The sequence below is a fragment of the Aquarana catesbeiana genome, linkage group LG05, assembly GCF_042186555.1.
Source record: "Aquarana catesbeiana isolate 2022-GZ linkage group LG05, ASM4218655v1, whole genome shotgun sequence".
Taxonomy (NCBI): domain Eukaryota; kingdom Metazoa; phylum Chordata; class Amphibia; order Anura; family Ranidae; genus Aquarana; species Aquarana catesbeiana.
In genome coordinates, this window is record NC_133328.1 from 398,655,934 (window position 1) to 398,670,660 (window position 14,727).

Consider the following 14,727-nt stretch of genomic DNA (forward strand, 5'->3'; position numbering starts at 1 on the left):
CACATTCTGTCTTCTCCAATTTTAGTAGCAGCTCTGGCTGCTCTAATCAAAGTAAAATGTGTCTTCTATGGGACTACCTCACTTTTCACTTCCATAGTACTCTTTGTACTCCCTTATTTGTACAGCAATTACTGTCTCTCAAAGTGACATTATTCAGTTTTGGTAGATATTGTATATATTTGTTCTGTGTATAACACAGCTCATCTTCTGGAATCAGTGTGCAAATCTTCCAAACTACACCACTGGCATATATAAAACACAAATGTGTAAATGCCTTTTTTATGGGGATGAGCATAAAGTGTACATTAACATCTCTCAGTGCACCGACTTGTTATAAAATGGCCCCCTCCTTTGTGCACTCATTGTGAAATAAGCCTGGGCTGGGAATATAATTCCAGCTGGCATACCAATCCTGCAGCAACTGCAATAACTTACTGTGCAGAGGACCCTGCTCTGTGACTTTTTATGGTCATGTTCTATATTTGTATGTGTGATGGGAACAGTCAGATGGCTTCCTACCTGATATAAATGTTTATGTGTACTAACTAGTGGCCGCTGGAAGCACAGAGCTCAGATACTCCAGGATAGGACAATTAAGCACTGTTGAGGGCTGACATTCCTATCGAGCACATTTTAATATGAAATAATCTTCTGTCATTATTAGCTTGCTCCATTCTAAAGCAACAGTTATATAAATAGACATTGAAGGGTCTTTGCAAAAACACATTTTTTATATCCTGATGTGACCCGTTTTGTGCATGTGGGTTCGTTTCTAAGGCTCTGCTAATGGGAAACAAGGTATCATGTTTATTGTATAAATGATTATTTCAGAAAGAATCTAGCCTCTAGTTATATAACTAATAAGATCACTTATGCCACGTACACACGAGCGGAATTTTCGACAGAAAGAGTGCGATGGGAGCTTTTCATCGCATATTCCGACCGTGTGTATGCCCCATCTGACTTTTTTTGTCGAAAATTCAGACAGACTTAGATAGAGAACATGTTCTATATTATTCCGATAGAACAAATTACTATCGGAAAAACCATTAGTCTGTATGCTGTTCCGACACACCAAAAACGACGCATGCTCTGCAGCAAGTACGAGACGGAAGCTATTGGCTACTAGCTATTGAACTTCCGTTTTCTAGTCCCGTTGTACGTGTTGTATGTCACCGCGTTCTGGACGGTCGGAATTTGGTGTGACCGTGTGTATGCAAGACAGCTTGAGCGGAATTCCGTCGGAACTCCGTAGTAAAAACCTTCAGAGTTTATTCCAACGGCAAAACCGGTCGTGTGTACAGGGCATTAGAGTTTTTCTGAACACAATTCATTTAATTGATTCAGGTTATACATACAGTATCTCACAAAAGTGAGTACCCCTCCTTACATTTTTTGAAAAATGTTATTATATCTTTTCACGTGACAATACTGAAGAAATGACACTTTGCTACAATGTAAAGTAGTGAGTGTACAGCTTGTATAACATTTTAAATTTGTTGTCCCATCAAAATAACTCAACACACAGCCATTAATGTCTAAACCGCTGGCAACAAAAGTGAGTACACCCCTAAATGAAAATGTCCAAATTAGGCCAAATTAGTCATTTTCCCTTCCCTGTGTCATGTGACTCATTAGTATTACAAGGTCTCAGGTGTGAATGGGGAGCAGGTGTGTTAAATTTGGTGTTATTGCTCCCACTCGTTCATACTGGTCACTGGAAGTTCAACATGGCACCTCATGGCATAGAACTCTCTGAGGATCTGAAAAATTGTTGCCCTACATAAAGATGACCTAGGCTATAGGTAGATTGCCAAGACCCTGAAACTGAGCTGCATCACCGTGGTCAAGACCATACAGCACTTTAACAGGGCAGGTTCCACTCAGAATAGGCCTTGCCATGGTCGACCAAAGAAGTTGAGTGAATGTGCTCAGCGTCATATTCAGAGGTTGTCTTTAGGAAACAGATGTATGAGTGCTGCCAGCATTGCTGCAGAGGTTGAAAGGGTGGCGGGTCAGCCTGTCAGTGCTCAGACCATATGCCGCACACTACATCAAATTGGTCTGCATGGCTGTTGTCCCAGAAGGAAGCCTCTTCTAAAGATGATGCACAAGAAAGCCCGCAAACAGTTTGCTGAAGACAAGCAGACTAAGGACATGGATTACTGGAACCATGTCCTGTGGTCTGATAGACCAAGATAAACTTATCTGGGTCAGATGGTGTCAAGCGTGTGTGGCGGCAACCAGGTGATAAGTACAAAGGCAAGTGTGTCTTGCCTACAGTCAAGCATGGTGGTGGGAGTGTCATGGCCTGGGGCTGCATGAGTGCTGCCGGTGTTCTGCTGAGAAAGTTCCGCTCGGCGGATAAGGACCCCCCTCTACTGCGCAGGTGCTGCGCCTGCGCAGTAGGAGCCGGCGGAAATAGCCGAAGATGAATAGTTGGAAATCAGCTGTACACGGCGTCTGTAAGAGGGCCCCTCGCGGGCTTGCTTCGCACGCCATACTTCGGGCACGGCCTCGCTTCGCTTGGCTCTTTTTTATTCCCCCTCTAGGTCCACTTGGATGGTGGGGCTTGAACCTGGACCCAGGGCGCAGGCGCCGTGTACAGCTGATTGAAGATTTTCAGCTATCTTCGGCGGCTCATAGTAGTTCATACTGCGCAGGCGCTGCGCCTGCACAGTACAGGGGGGTCCTTATCCGCCGGTGGAACTTTCTCGGCAAGACACCGGCTACACCGGGGAGCTACCGTTCATATAGGGAACCATGCATGCCAACATGTACTGTGACATACTGAAGCAGAGCTTGATCCCCTCCCTTCGGAAACTGGGTCGTTGGGCAGTATTCCAACATGATAACAACCCCAAACAAACCTCCAAGACAACCACTGCCTTGCTAAAGAAGCTGAGGGTAAAGGTTATGGACTGACCAAGCATGTCTCCAGACCTAACCCCTATTGAGTATCTGTGGGGCATCCTCAAATGGAAGGTGGAGTAGCGCAAGGTCTCTAACATCCACCAGCTCCGTGATGTCATCATGGAGGAGTGGAAGAGGACTTCAGTGCAACCTGTGAAGCTCTGGTGAACTCCATTCCCAAGAGGGTTAAGGCAGTGCTTGAAAATAATGATGGCCACACAAAATATTGACACTTTGGGCCCAATTTGGACATTTTCACTTAGGGGTATACTCACTTTTGTTGCCAGCGGTTTAGTTAGTTTAGTTAGTTATTAATGGCTGTGCATTGACTTATTTTGATTGGATAGCATTAAAATACAAGCACTACTTTACATTGTAGCAAAGTGTCATTTCTTCAGTGTTGTCACATGGAAAGAGATAATAAAATATTTACAAAATTGTGAGGGGTATACTCACTTTTGTGAGATACTGTAATAGTTTTGTATTGTTAAACTGATAACACAACGGGGTGGAAACCTCAAACAATAATAAAACAAAATATCCCTGCGTAACCCTTGTGAAGGACAGAGTCGGTGACACAAAAGATCTAATCTCAGAGTGGGCGGAAGGTAATGCCGTGGAATACTGTCAGCCACACAGAACAGACTTCAATTGTAAAGGGGACAATAATCAGAATATGTGCATGCTGAAGAGTGTGTATCCACAAGCTGCAGCCTCTATTTATATTGCCTCCTGTGGTAGTCTAGGAATAGTGAATGCTTTATGCCCCATTTCACACTGGCGGAATCTGCCAGCGAATCCTCCTGCCTAGCAGGGGATCCCTCTGCTGATCCCCGCTGAGCAGGTGGATGACAGGTCCATGTCCACTCCACTGATGCAGAACGGACATGGACACAGCTCACTGTCCTCTATGGGATGTGGGATGGAAACTGACCGCCTGTCCATTTCAAACCGACTGTCTTCTGACTCGTCAGACGGATGGGGAACGGATCCCCCATTTGTGTGTTTTTAGCGGACAGGACCAGATCGGATGTCAACGCACACATGTCCGTTGACATCTGCCGGTCCATAGAGAGCAATGGATGGTCCCATCGAGTCCGTGTGAAAAACTGACAGGTGGACCTGATCTGTCTGTCCGTGGGAAAGGAGCCCTATATCTGCAGTGCACCAGTTATTGTGCACATAGTTATGTGCGTGCATTTTTTCTTTGTTTCTAAAAAAAATTGTGGTTTAACACAGAAAGCACTATGATAGTTTACTTTTTTCTTTATTTCTGTACACTACCTCTGGAATTTTGCGATTGTATACATTGTCCAATGGAACCGTGATGGGATCCCAGCTTTATGGTACATCAAGGCATGGTTTTCCCTTTAAAGGGACAGACGCAAATTGACTTGATTTATATAGGTCAAAACATAAGGTGAGCTGCTAGTGGTGGTGTGTGCTTTCATGGAAGATAAACATGAATTACAGATTTGAAGAATTTTGGATTTTTGCTAGTGATAAGCATGGGACACTTCATTTGAACTTTATTTGATTCCCACTCATTTATTGAACTTTATTTGATATTTATTAATTTATTATTGTTAACAAATTTTTCTTTAGTTCTTCTGGATAGTGATAGATGGATAGTAATTTGCAGTGCTGAATCATTGTAGGTGTATTAACACAATGAGGTGGATTTAATAAACAACACTTGTTAGGGTCTTTCCACTTGGAAGCGCACTGCTTCAGTAAGCAGGGGGTCATGAGGAGATTCTCTGCTGAATCTGAGCAGAATGGGACAGTTGTCATTTTTGTTTGTCACTTTTCTTTTTTTTTTACAGAAAACTCTGATGGACCCACGTTGAATATATGGGCTGCTGAATGTAAATGAGCTAGTGTCCATTTACATTAGTCAACCTTTGAGCCATCACGTTTAGGTCCAGAAAAATGGAAAAGGACAAAATTCTTGTCAGTGTTTTTTTTTTTTTTTTTTTTTAGGGGGGACCTGGGCAGACACAGAGGTAGGCAGATGTAAACAGACACAAGTGCCCATAGACCTGCATGGAGCTTCTGATGATCAGGTTCACCCGAGAAACTAATAGATGGACCTGATAGGAAAGCCCACGTGAAAGGGACCTAAGGAGTGGAATTCAAAGGTAGCACTGCCATGTCCACATAGGGTTATTTAACCACTTGACCACTGGGCACTTAAACCCCCTTCCTAACCAGACCAATTTTCAGCTTTCGGTGCTCTCACATTTTGAATGACAGTTACTCATTCATGCAACACTGTACCCATATGAAATTTTTGTCCTTTTTTTCACACAAATAGAGCTTTCTTTTGGTGGTATTTAATCACTGCTGGGTTTTTTATTTTTTGCGCTATAAATCAAAAAAGACTGAAAATTTGATTTAAAAAAAAAAAATTCTTTGTTTCTGTTTGATTGCAGAGTATTGGCAAGTATTGGTAGAGTATTGGCGAGTATTGGTAGAGTATTGGCGAGTATTGGTGAGTATTGGTAGAGTATTGGCGAGTATTGGCAGAGTTTTGCAGTTTTGCAGAGTATTGCACAGTGTTGCATAGTATTGCACAGTGTTGCAGAGTATTGCACAGTGTTGCAGAGTATTGCACAATGTGGCAGAGTATTGCACCATGTTTCAGAGTATTGCACAGTGTTGCAGAGTATTGCAGTGTATTTACATTGAGCAGCGCTGTGGGCACTAAACATCCAGCCCACAGCGCTGCTGCCATCTCTCCCCCTCTCCTCCTCTCCCCTCGCACTGTACCAATCGGTACACAGAGGGGAGGGAGGAACCGGCGTCATGACGTGACGCAGGTTTGTTTACATGTGATCGCTCCGTCATTTGGCCGCATTCCCGGGTGCGCGCCCCAGGGGGCACGCGGAAGCAACATTCTGGAATGACGTCCCACGGACATCAACCCAGAATAAGCCGACCGCGCTGTTGCCGTCTTTCGGCAATGGCCCGGTCAGCAAGTGGTTAATATTAAAGCCCCCCAAAAAAACAGAATAACAAAGGGGGGCATTAATTGGGGCCCACCTGTGTGAGACTGTGGCCAGCACACCTGTAATAAGGTGTATAGTTAAGGGAGTTAATAGGGTAACTGTGTCTTTAAAAAGTTCTGATTACAGGTTCTGGAGGTCCAGTGGGATTGCATGGAAGGTGCTGGAAGCCTGGACAGCCTATAAAAAGCAGCTGCAGTGGGGCCTGTTCCCTCCCCCCCCCCGGACCAGATCAGCAGCAGAAGTACTGTCGGAACTTTTCCTACCTTGGCATCTTACTATAGAAGCATGGAGGCACTTGTGAGGCAGTTCCTGGACAAGGCTGGTGAGGAAGGAGGAGAAGCATGGCTGCAACGCTATCTGGAGACAGCTACAGGGAGCGAAGAGGACGGAGGTGCGGCTTCACAGCGGCAGAGCGAGGGCCAGTGGGTCGATGAGCCACCGGTCAGTGTGCGGCAGCGCCGGAGCATGCCTCCCACACAATACAGCCCAGCAGCAGGAGGAACCGAGGACGCGGTGACAGGCGGGAGTGTGGCGGCGGAGGATGGCGGCGGCTGGTCGGGTCACAACCGCCGTTCCGGCACAAAGAGGCAGACTGGGTCCTTGTCGTCTGGAGGCAGTGGTTGGCAGGGCTCTGTCAAAAAGCCCACGGCGCGGAAGGCACGGGGGCGGCCGTCTCCGCCATGGGCCCCCAGGATCCAGGAGGTCTCACAGGAGCAAGTGCAGCAAGCAGAATGCCGTGTGGAAGACAGGCAGGTGGTGGAGAATGCTGTGCAAAGTCTGCTACTGGATGGGATGGCTCAGCAAGGAACAGGGCAGCCCCAGTAGCTGGTGAGTGTAAGCAGTTTCATGCATTAACTGTGCTTGTGGATTCTCTGTCTTCTCTGGTAAAATCTCTGTCTCCTGCTGTTAACCCTGTCCTTGCTGCTCCTGCTAATTCTCTGCTCTCTTCAGCCCCTGGTATTGTTTCCAGCTTTACTCCTGCTTCTAATGTGTCACAGCTTGCCTCCCCCCTGGTTAGGTCAGTACATGTTATTGAACACAGTTCTACCGCAGGGCAGGCGCCTTTAGTTAAAGGGGTATCAGAATCCTGTATGAAAGATGGAATGCCCTGTGAGATTTCTCCCCTAGGTTACCATTTAAGCATGTCTGTAAAAGAAAAAATTTGGAAGGGGATTTTATTGATATTTTGTCACTGCTCCCTTTCCATAAGGATTTTGCTTTTAAATCTGATAGACGGGGGGAGGATAAGCAGGAGGAAGATAGGTGCAGACAGGTACCCTGATCATTCCACAATTGGTTACAGACGTAATGGTCGAGAAGCACCCGGAAATAGGCGGTGGTCTGTTCCAGCATTTGGACCATATTTTGGAAGCCTATAAAAATTTTGGGGGGTTGGGGTGGTTCTTTTATGATGAATCATTTAGGCAGAAGTTGGCTATTCACACTTCACTCAAGTGGGGCATGAAGGACGTAGGCTTGTGGCTCAACTTAATTTTGCCCCAAAAGCCGGTCATTCCTAAACAGAGTGCTGCTGTCCCCACGCCAGCGGTATTTAGGAAGGGCTGCTGTTTTGCGTTTAACGAGCAGCAATGCCGGTGGAACGCTTCCTGTAAGTATAGGCCCGAGTGCTCTTTCAAATGTCCAAATGCTTTAAGAAGAATGCTACTGTGTCTGTGCCTGGGCAAAGGGATATTTTTCCCAAGGGCCTGCACTCCAGTGAGGCTGGGAAAAATGTGCCCATGGCTGGACATATATCCAAACAGGAAGAAGGCTTGTGCTCTCATTGAGGGTTTTTCACAGGGCTATCCCTTACCCTCCTTTACGGGGGTAGGGTGTATGGTGGTGAACAACCTCAAGTCGGTTGCCACCTTTCTACAGGTAGTGAGGAAGAAGGTATGGAAGGAGATTGCTGAGGGGCGGGTGGAAGGCCCTTTTAGGACCCCCGTTCAGGAATTTTCACCTGCCCCATTGCGGGTGGTTCCTAAAAAGGAACATACGTTAAATCTTTCCGCCTTATTCATCACCTGTCCTTTCCAAAAGGACAATCATTGAATGATGACATTGATATGTCATTATGTTCAGTCTCATATGCGTCATTTGAAGATGCAAATAAGAAAATTAGATTGTGTGGTGCGGGGGGCATTAATGGTTAAAGCCGATATAAAGTCGGCGTTTCGCCTTTTGACTATCTCCCCTGCGGCTTTTAACTCCCTGGTCTTTCATTTTGACGATTGTTTCTTTTTTGACAAGTGTCTTCCCATGGGTTGCTCTTTATCGTGTTCATACCTTGAGGATTTTTTCAACGTTCCTTCATTAGGCGGTTTGTTTTCAGTCAGGAGTGGACAGCGTGGTTCACTACCTGGACGATTTTTTATTTGTTGGGCCAGCGGATGATACGCAGTGTGAAGGCTTGTCGCGCGCTTTTCTGTTAATCTCGCAGTCATTTGGTGTGCCATTGGCAGAGGAAAAGACGTGTACTCCGGCTTCTTCATTGGAATTCCTGGAGATTCACATTGACACGGTTAGGATGGAGTTCAGTTTGCCTTAGGCGAAGGTAAGGAAGCTGAGATTTTTATTAACACGCTTTCTGCAGAAGAGAAAGGTGATTTTAAACGAGATGCAGTCACTGTTAGGAATCTTAGCTTTTGCTTGTTGGATTATGCCGGTAGGTCGCATTTTTTCACGTTGGCTTTCACTGGCTATTTCGGGTCTGAAGTCCCTGTATGCCCACATCAGGTTGTCCTGCTCCTTGAAGGAGGATTTGCGGGTTTGGGGCCGTTTTTTGGAGTCCTACAACAGGCGGTCTTTGTTTCAGCAAGAGTTTGTCTTTTCCCCGGACTTTCGGTTATTTACTGATGCAGCAGGTTCTAAGGGTTTTGGGGCAATTTGCAGATCCCATTGGTGTTGTGCTGCTTGGCCGGATTCTTGTATACGCCAGAATGCCACCAAAAATGTAGTACTTTTGGAGTTCTTCCCTGTTTTGGTTGCGCTGGAGCTGTGGAGATAGTCCTTTGCTAACCGACGGATATTGGTGGAGACGGACAACAAAGGGGTTCTTTTTGCAGTGAACTGCCCTTTCTTCCGGCTCTTTGTAGGTTATTAAAGTGTTGCGTCCAATAGTATTTTTTGTGCCTTAAACACAATATTTGGCTAAAATCTAAGCATACACCTGGGAAATTGAACACTATTGCTGACTTTTTATCACGATTTCAGATGGACCGTTTTCTGAGCTTGATGCCAGAGGTGGACAAAGACGGAGCCAGGTGTCCGGATCATGTGTGGATGCTGGTATGAAGTTGGCAGCTGAGGCTATCATGGGTTCGATGGCACCCAGAACTTGGGCAGGATATTCGGCATCTTGGAGGAATTGGTTGTCGTTTGCCAGCAGTTCCGGTTACGATGGCAATAGGCCTATGGAAGGCGGGCTTTTGGCTTTTGTGGCATCCCTTTTTTCTGTCGTTTTAAGGGTCTACCTTCTTGTACGTCGTATTTCTCTGTGAAGCAGACAGTTAAAGGGTACAAAAGAAGGACCTCTGTGTCAGATAGCAGGAGGCCAATTTCCTTGGAAATACTTGCCGGTCTTTGTACTGCGACTGCAGTAGTTTGTTACTCAGTTTATGAAGCTGTATTGTTTTGTGCTAGGATTTTTTGGTGCATTCCATATCTCGGAGCTGGTGCCGTACTCTAAATATGGCTGCTCGGGCATCCATTATAATCAAGTGGTGTTGGAACAATCTGCAGTACACATATGGCTGCAGCATTCAAAGACTGACCAGTGTGGTAAGGGAGCTTGGATTACCTTGCAGGCGCAGGTGGATGAAAGGGTGTGCCCGGTATCAGTGGTACAGCAGCTCTTGGGGGTTAGGCCACAAGGCGGTGAGCATTTCCTCGTACATGTCAACTTAGTACCTCTATCAAAGTATCAGTTTAATTTTATCTTGATGGCCTGGAGGATTCGGCCATTAAGGAAATGGGGAGGTGGAGGTCTGAATGTTTTAGATTGTATATAAGGGCTAATTTTTTTTGTTTGATTTTCAGACTTACAATGAACAGTATGGATTGTGGGACATTCCTTTGTACACTGGGCGCATAAAAGAGCAGCTCAACATCCTTACTCTTTGAACTTATCTTTACAGCCAAAATCCTTTAAGTTGCTATGGAAGTGCGTGCGAGGCTTTCATTGATTTCAATTATATTTTCATTTGTCAAAATTATTTCAGGTGTGGCCTCCACCTTCCATTTTGGTGGTTCACATAGGTGGTAATGATTTGGGGAACATCAGGACTTTAGATGTATTATTCATGATTAAACGGGATCTTCACCGCTTAGATATTACTTCCCCAAATACAACTATCATATTTTCGGAAAAAATTCCGCGCCTTTCATGGCTATCCTCACCTCTGAGCAGAGAGATGGAGAGGATGAGGAAGAGAGTGAATAGGGCTATGGAGAAGTACATGCCCAGCATTGGCGGTCTGTCATATCGGCATGTGGACTTGGAGGGTGGTATTCCTGGTTTGTACAGAGCTGATGGGGTTCACCTCTCAGATGTAGGTGTGGACTTATTTAATTTAGGTTTATAGTCCAGAATTGAAATGGCCGCCGTGGTGGGGTAGGGCCGGACTTGAGGCAAGCCTCCCGGTGGGGACTGTTAATTAAAGAGAATGGTTACTGGATGTTCTGAAAACTGGGCAGTAATTTGATATTTTATTATGAGAATAAAATAAGTTGTTTAAGATGTTAAACCAATAAAGGTGCCGCGGCCAATTATTTTGCCAAAAGATGTCTGTGGTTATTTAGCAGTTTACGGGTGGTGTTAAGGTGGGTGAGTGTGTGGCCTACAGTCTCATAACAAAGGGGGGCACTAATTGGGGCCCACCTGCGTGAGGCTGTGGCCAGCACACCTGTAATAAGGTGTATAGTTGAGGGAGTTAATAGGGTAACTGTGTAACTGTAAAACTGTAACTGTAAAAGTTCTGATTACAGGTTCTGGAGGTCCAATGGAATTGCTTGGAAGGTGCTGGAAGCCTGGACAGCCTATAAAAAGCAGCTGCAGTGGGGCTTATTCCCTCCCCCCCCCCCCCCAGACCAGCAGCAGAAGTACTCCCTCCCTCCCCTAATCGCGTGCACTTGTTATGTGGTAGGGTCACCCCGGGGGGCTGTTTGGTTTAGAATGGTTACTGGCTGCCCGAGTTCTGAAAACTGGGCAGTAATTTGATATTTTATTATGAGAATAAAATAAGTTGTTTAAGATGTTAAACAAATAAAGGTGCCATGGCCAATTATTTTGCCAAAAGATGTCTGTGGTTATTTAGCAGTTTTCGGGTGGTGTTAAGGTGGGTGGGTGTGTGGCCTACAGTCTCATTATTATGTTTGCTGCACAGTACAGAGAGCAAAGGAGGAACATATTGAGATGAACTGCCTATGTTATTGGTTTAAATTTGAAGTTTATGTATGAATTGTATTGCATAATTACACTGGTCCAGCTTGGACCAATGTGAAGTTAGCCATACACTATAAAATCTGATTAGACAATCTATACCAAAACTATGTAAAATGATTACAAACTTAAACAATCCATTTATAGTATTAAATCAAGTAGGCCCTTGCACTACATAATTGATGGTAGATCTAAAGGAGATAGTACAGTCATATTGTATAGTGTATGGGTAGTTTTAATATCCCTTGTGATGGGTCAGTCCGGGGACACAGTGTAATCCAAAAACAAACGACGCACAGAAATGTCCTGTGCACTATTGAGCGCAAAAAAAGCAGGTGCGTTTTTTTCATGCATTTAGGCTAGTTAACTCCAAAATGATCACCAACCCACAAGAAACTGAGCCTTAACATGTGCTTATGTATTAATACAGCAATAAAGTGTATATAGTGTATTTAGTTTTGAATAGATTGTAGAGAAGTTAGAACCCCCTGTAAATTTTTTACTGCTATCGGTGTTCCTGGTAGGAGGATTCACCCTCCTTCATTTTTCGTAGTGACCACTGTCACTGTGACAGAATGTGATGAAAAATCCAAAATTTTACAAGTGTCACTACAATAGGAGCTGAGGGTAAATTAGGACAACTGTCTAAAGCTGGCCATAGATGGTGCCAGTGGGCTGAACCAAAAAAAAGAACAGTTTTATTAATTCATACAAATGAGGTAGATGGAGGAATTCCCCACCCCCACTGGTACATTGTATTCTCACAGCAATACCTGGTGTTGTCAGAATACGCTGAACGACTAAATTTTTCCAACTTGTCCATCCAACAGAAGTCAATCAAATGATCGACTTCTGTTGGATAGCCACACACTGATCAAAAGTGCACAGGGTGTAACACATGGTCCACCTACGAAGAGAAAGGACCCTGCCCATGATCCCCCAGGTGCTAGACTCCTGATGGGGACTGGGGTACTTGTGATCCACCTGGCCAAAACCAGGTTGACCCCACTTTACAAGGTACCTGCTGAGGCAAGGTCACACAAGTACTATATGGGACTCCCCCAAAGAGAGAACCTATGGGAGGCGGAGACCCTGACCATAGTGCCACGTGTCCTCCCCCCAAGACTTTCAGGGTAAGTCTGAAGACCTACACCCTACTAATCGGGAGTGAGTAACAGTGCATGCATTCTGTGCAAAATAAATTCTTATGGTGCCAAAATGCAAACCAATGAGCATGCATACACAAATTAGTCATACTAGGGCCAATTTAGACAGAAGCCAATTAACCTACCAGCATGCCATTGGAGTGTGGGAGAAAACCAGAGTACACCTACACAAGTGCAGGAAGAACATGCAAACCACTAAGGCTGGCCATAGACGGTTTAAATCTCGGCTGGTTCAGCAGGAACCAGTCGAGATTCAAACCATGTGTGGGCAGGCTGAATGTACCAAGTTGATCGATCTATCAACTTGGGTACAACCAGCCTGCCGGATTCACTTGCGATTATCGCTAGTGGCAAAACAATCACTGTCTTCTCTCGGCAGGGATGGCTTCCCCCGCCATCCCGCAGGGAGCAGACAATTGCTCGGTAGGAGGGATGTCCCTGTCAGCACTGTCTGTATTGATGGGAAAAGTGTGTGAATTTCTTTCCTGAAACTCGTGGTTGCAGGAAAGAAATTCACACTGTCTATGGCCTGCCTAAGCCACTGTTTTGCCTATATACTTTATAGGGGTGTCATTGCATATTATTGTTGCCAATAATACTGAACCTCTTGCTTCAATTCTTTAATTCTCTGACCTAGAACAAGCATGCAGTGAAATACTTTTTTTCTTTGACTTTCCTGATCTGCATACTTGCTCTGGTCATTGACCAAAAGTCAGACATGTTATAACAGCCAGTCAGCTAGCAATTTCAGAAGGAGATTTCAGATGGAGGTCACCCCCTTATTTCTCTCATGACAAGTTTAATTGAAATAAACTTGCTTGTTTCTAGATGTCATAACATCCTAGTATGCTAAAAGTAGTTGTATCAAGAATAACTTTATTTGAAGTATATCATTATGGAAAAATCTCACTGATTGTGATCACAACAGTCTGGAAAAGTCTGTTTTTAGAATTTAGACCACCCAGAAACGTTTCTATCAGAATTCTCTAAAGAAATCAGGTCTATTGTATGTCAAGTAGGTCCTTTGGTATAAGGTGTCGCCTGAGCTGAGTATGTCCTGCTTTGTGAACAAACATCTTGTACTCGTCCTTGCAATGACCTCGGTTGCTTCAGAGTTTCTGCATGTTTATCTTTTTTGCATTTGCAGGGTTAATGCCAATTTAGGTTGTGGAAATAGAATGCCATTGCCAAACTTGAAGCTAATGTATTTTGACCCCGAATTGGCTTAATGTTAAATAGAAAAAAAAACAAGAACATTTAATAGAAAGCAAGTACAGTTTACTTGTCATTAGTGTAAGAAAAGAGCATAACAGAATGAATAAGCTCAGTTATGAAGGATTTTAAATGAGTTGAGTGAAACAGTTATTGTTGCCATAGAGACTAACAGCTTGCCAGAACAAAGACAAAAAAGGCAAGAGAATTTTCCTATGTATATGGTACTACTTTCTCATCACTAGTAACACATGAGTGCATGTTACAATATACAGTATATGCACATTTCCTAGCTTTGGGCAGTTGGAAGGATATCTTTTAGACCCCTCTCACACTGCTAGAGCACCGCTTTTAACCCCGCTAGCGGCCGAGGAAAGGGTTAAAGCCGCCCACAAAGCGCTGCTGCCGAAGTGCTTAATAGGTGCTTCGGCAGCACTGCCCATTGATTTCAATGGCAGGGGCTCAGGGGCGTAACTAGAAATCACAGGGCCCCATAGCAAAATGTTGTATGGGCCCCCCCTGCAAACAGCCCCCCCACAACAAAAATGGTGGGGCTTAAATTAAATAGTGGGTGTGGCTCAAAGGGCGTGGCTCGAGTCTGAGATGAATGAGGGATGGAGGAAGAAAGAAAGAAAGAAAGAAAGAAAGAAAGAAAGAAAGAAAGAAAGAAAGAAAGAAAGAAAGAAAAGGGATGGAGGGACAACAGGCCCAGATCCTACACCACAATAGCAATGTATTCCAGAAAGTTTAACGATCAACAGATAAAGAAACTCCAAGCACCTGGTGTTAGCGCTTCAATCATCCTCACCTGTGCCCAATGCAGCGTGACAAGTGCCCAATGTGGCCTGCCTGTTCCCAATGCAGCGTGGCCTGCCCGTGCCCAATACAGCCTCACCTGTGCCCAATACTGCCTCACTTGTGCCTACTTGTGCCCAATGCAGCGTGGCCTGTGCCCAATGCAGCGTGGCCTGTGCCCAATGCAGCC

At 44.9% G+C, this 14,727-nt stretch overlaps 1 protein-coding gene across 2 annotated transcripts in view; it reads left to right on the forward strand.

Annotated features, from left to right (window-relative positions):
* Window positions 1-14,727, forward strand: part of CAP2 (cyclase associated actin cytoskeleton regulatory protein 2) — a 212,310-nt gene that overhangs the window by 104,430 nt on the left and 93,153 nt on the right. The window lies entirely within an intron of this gene.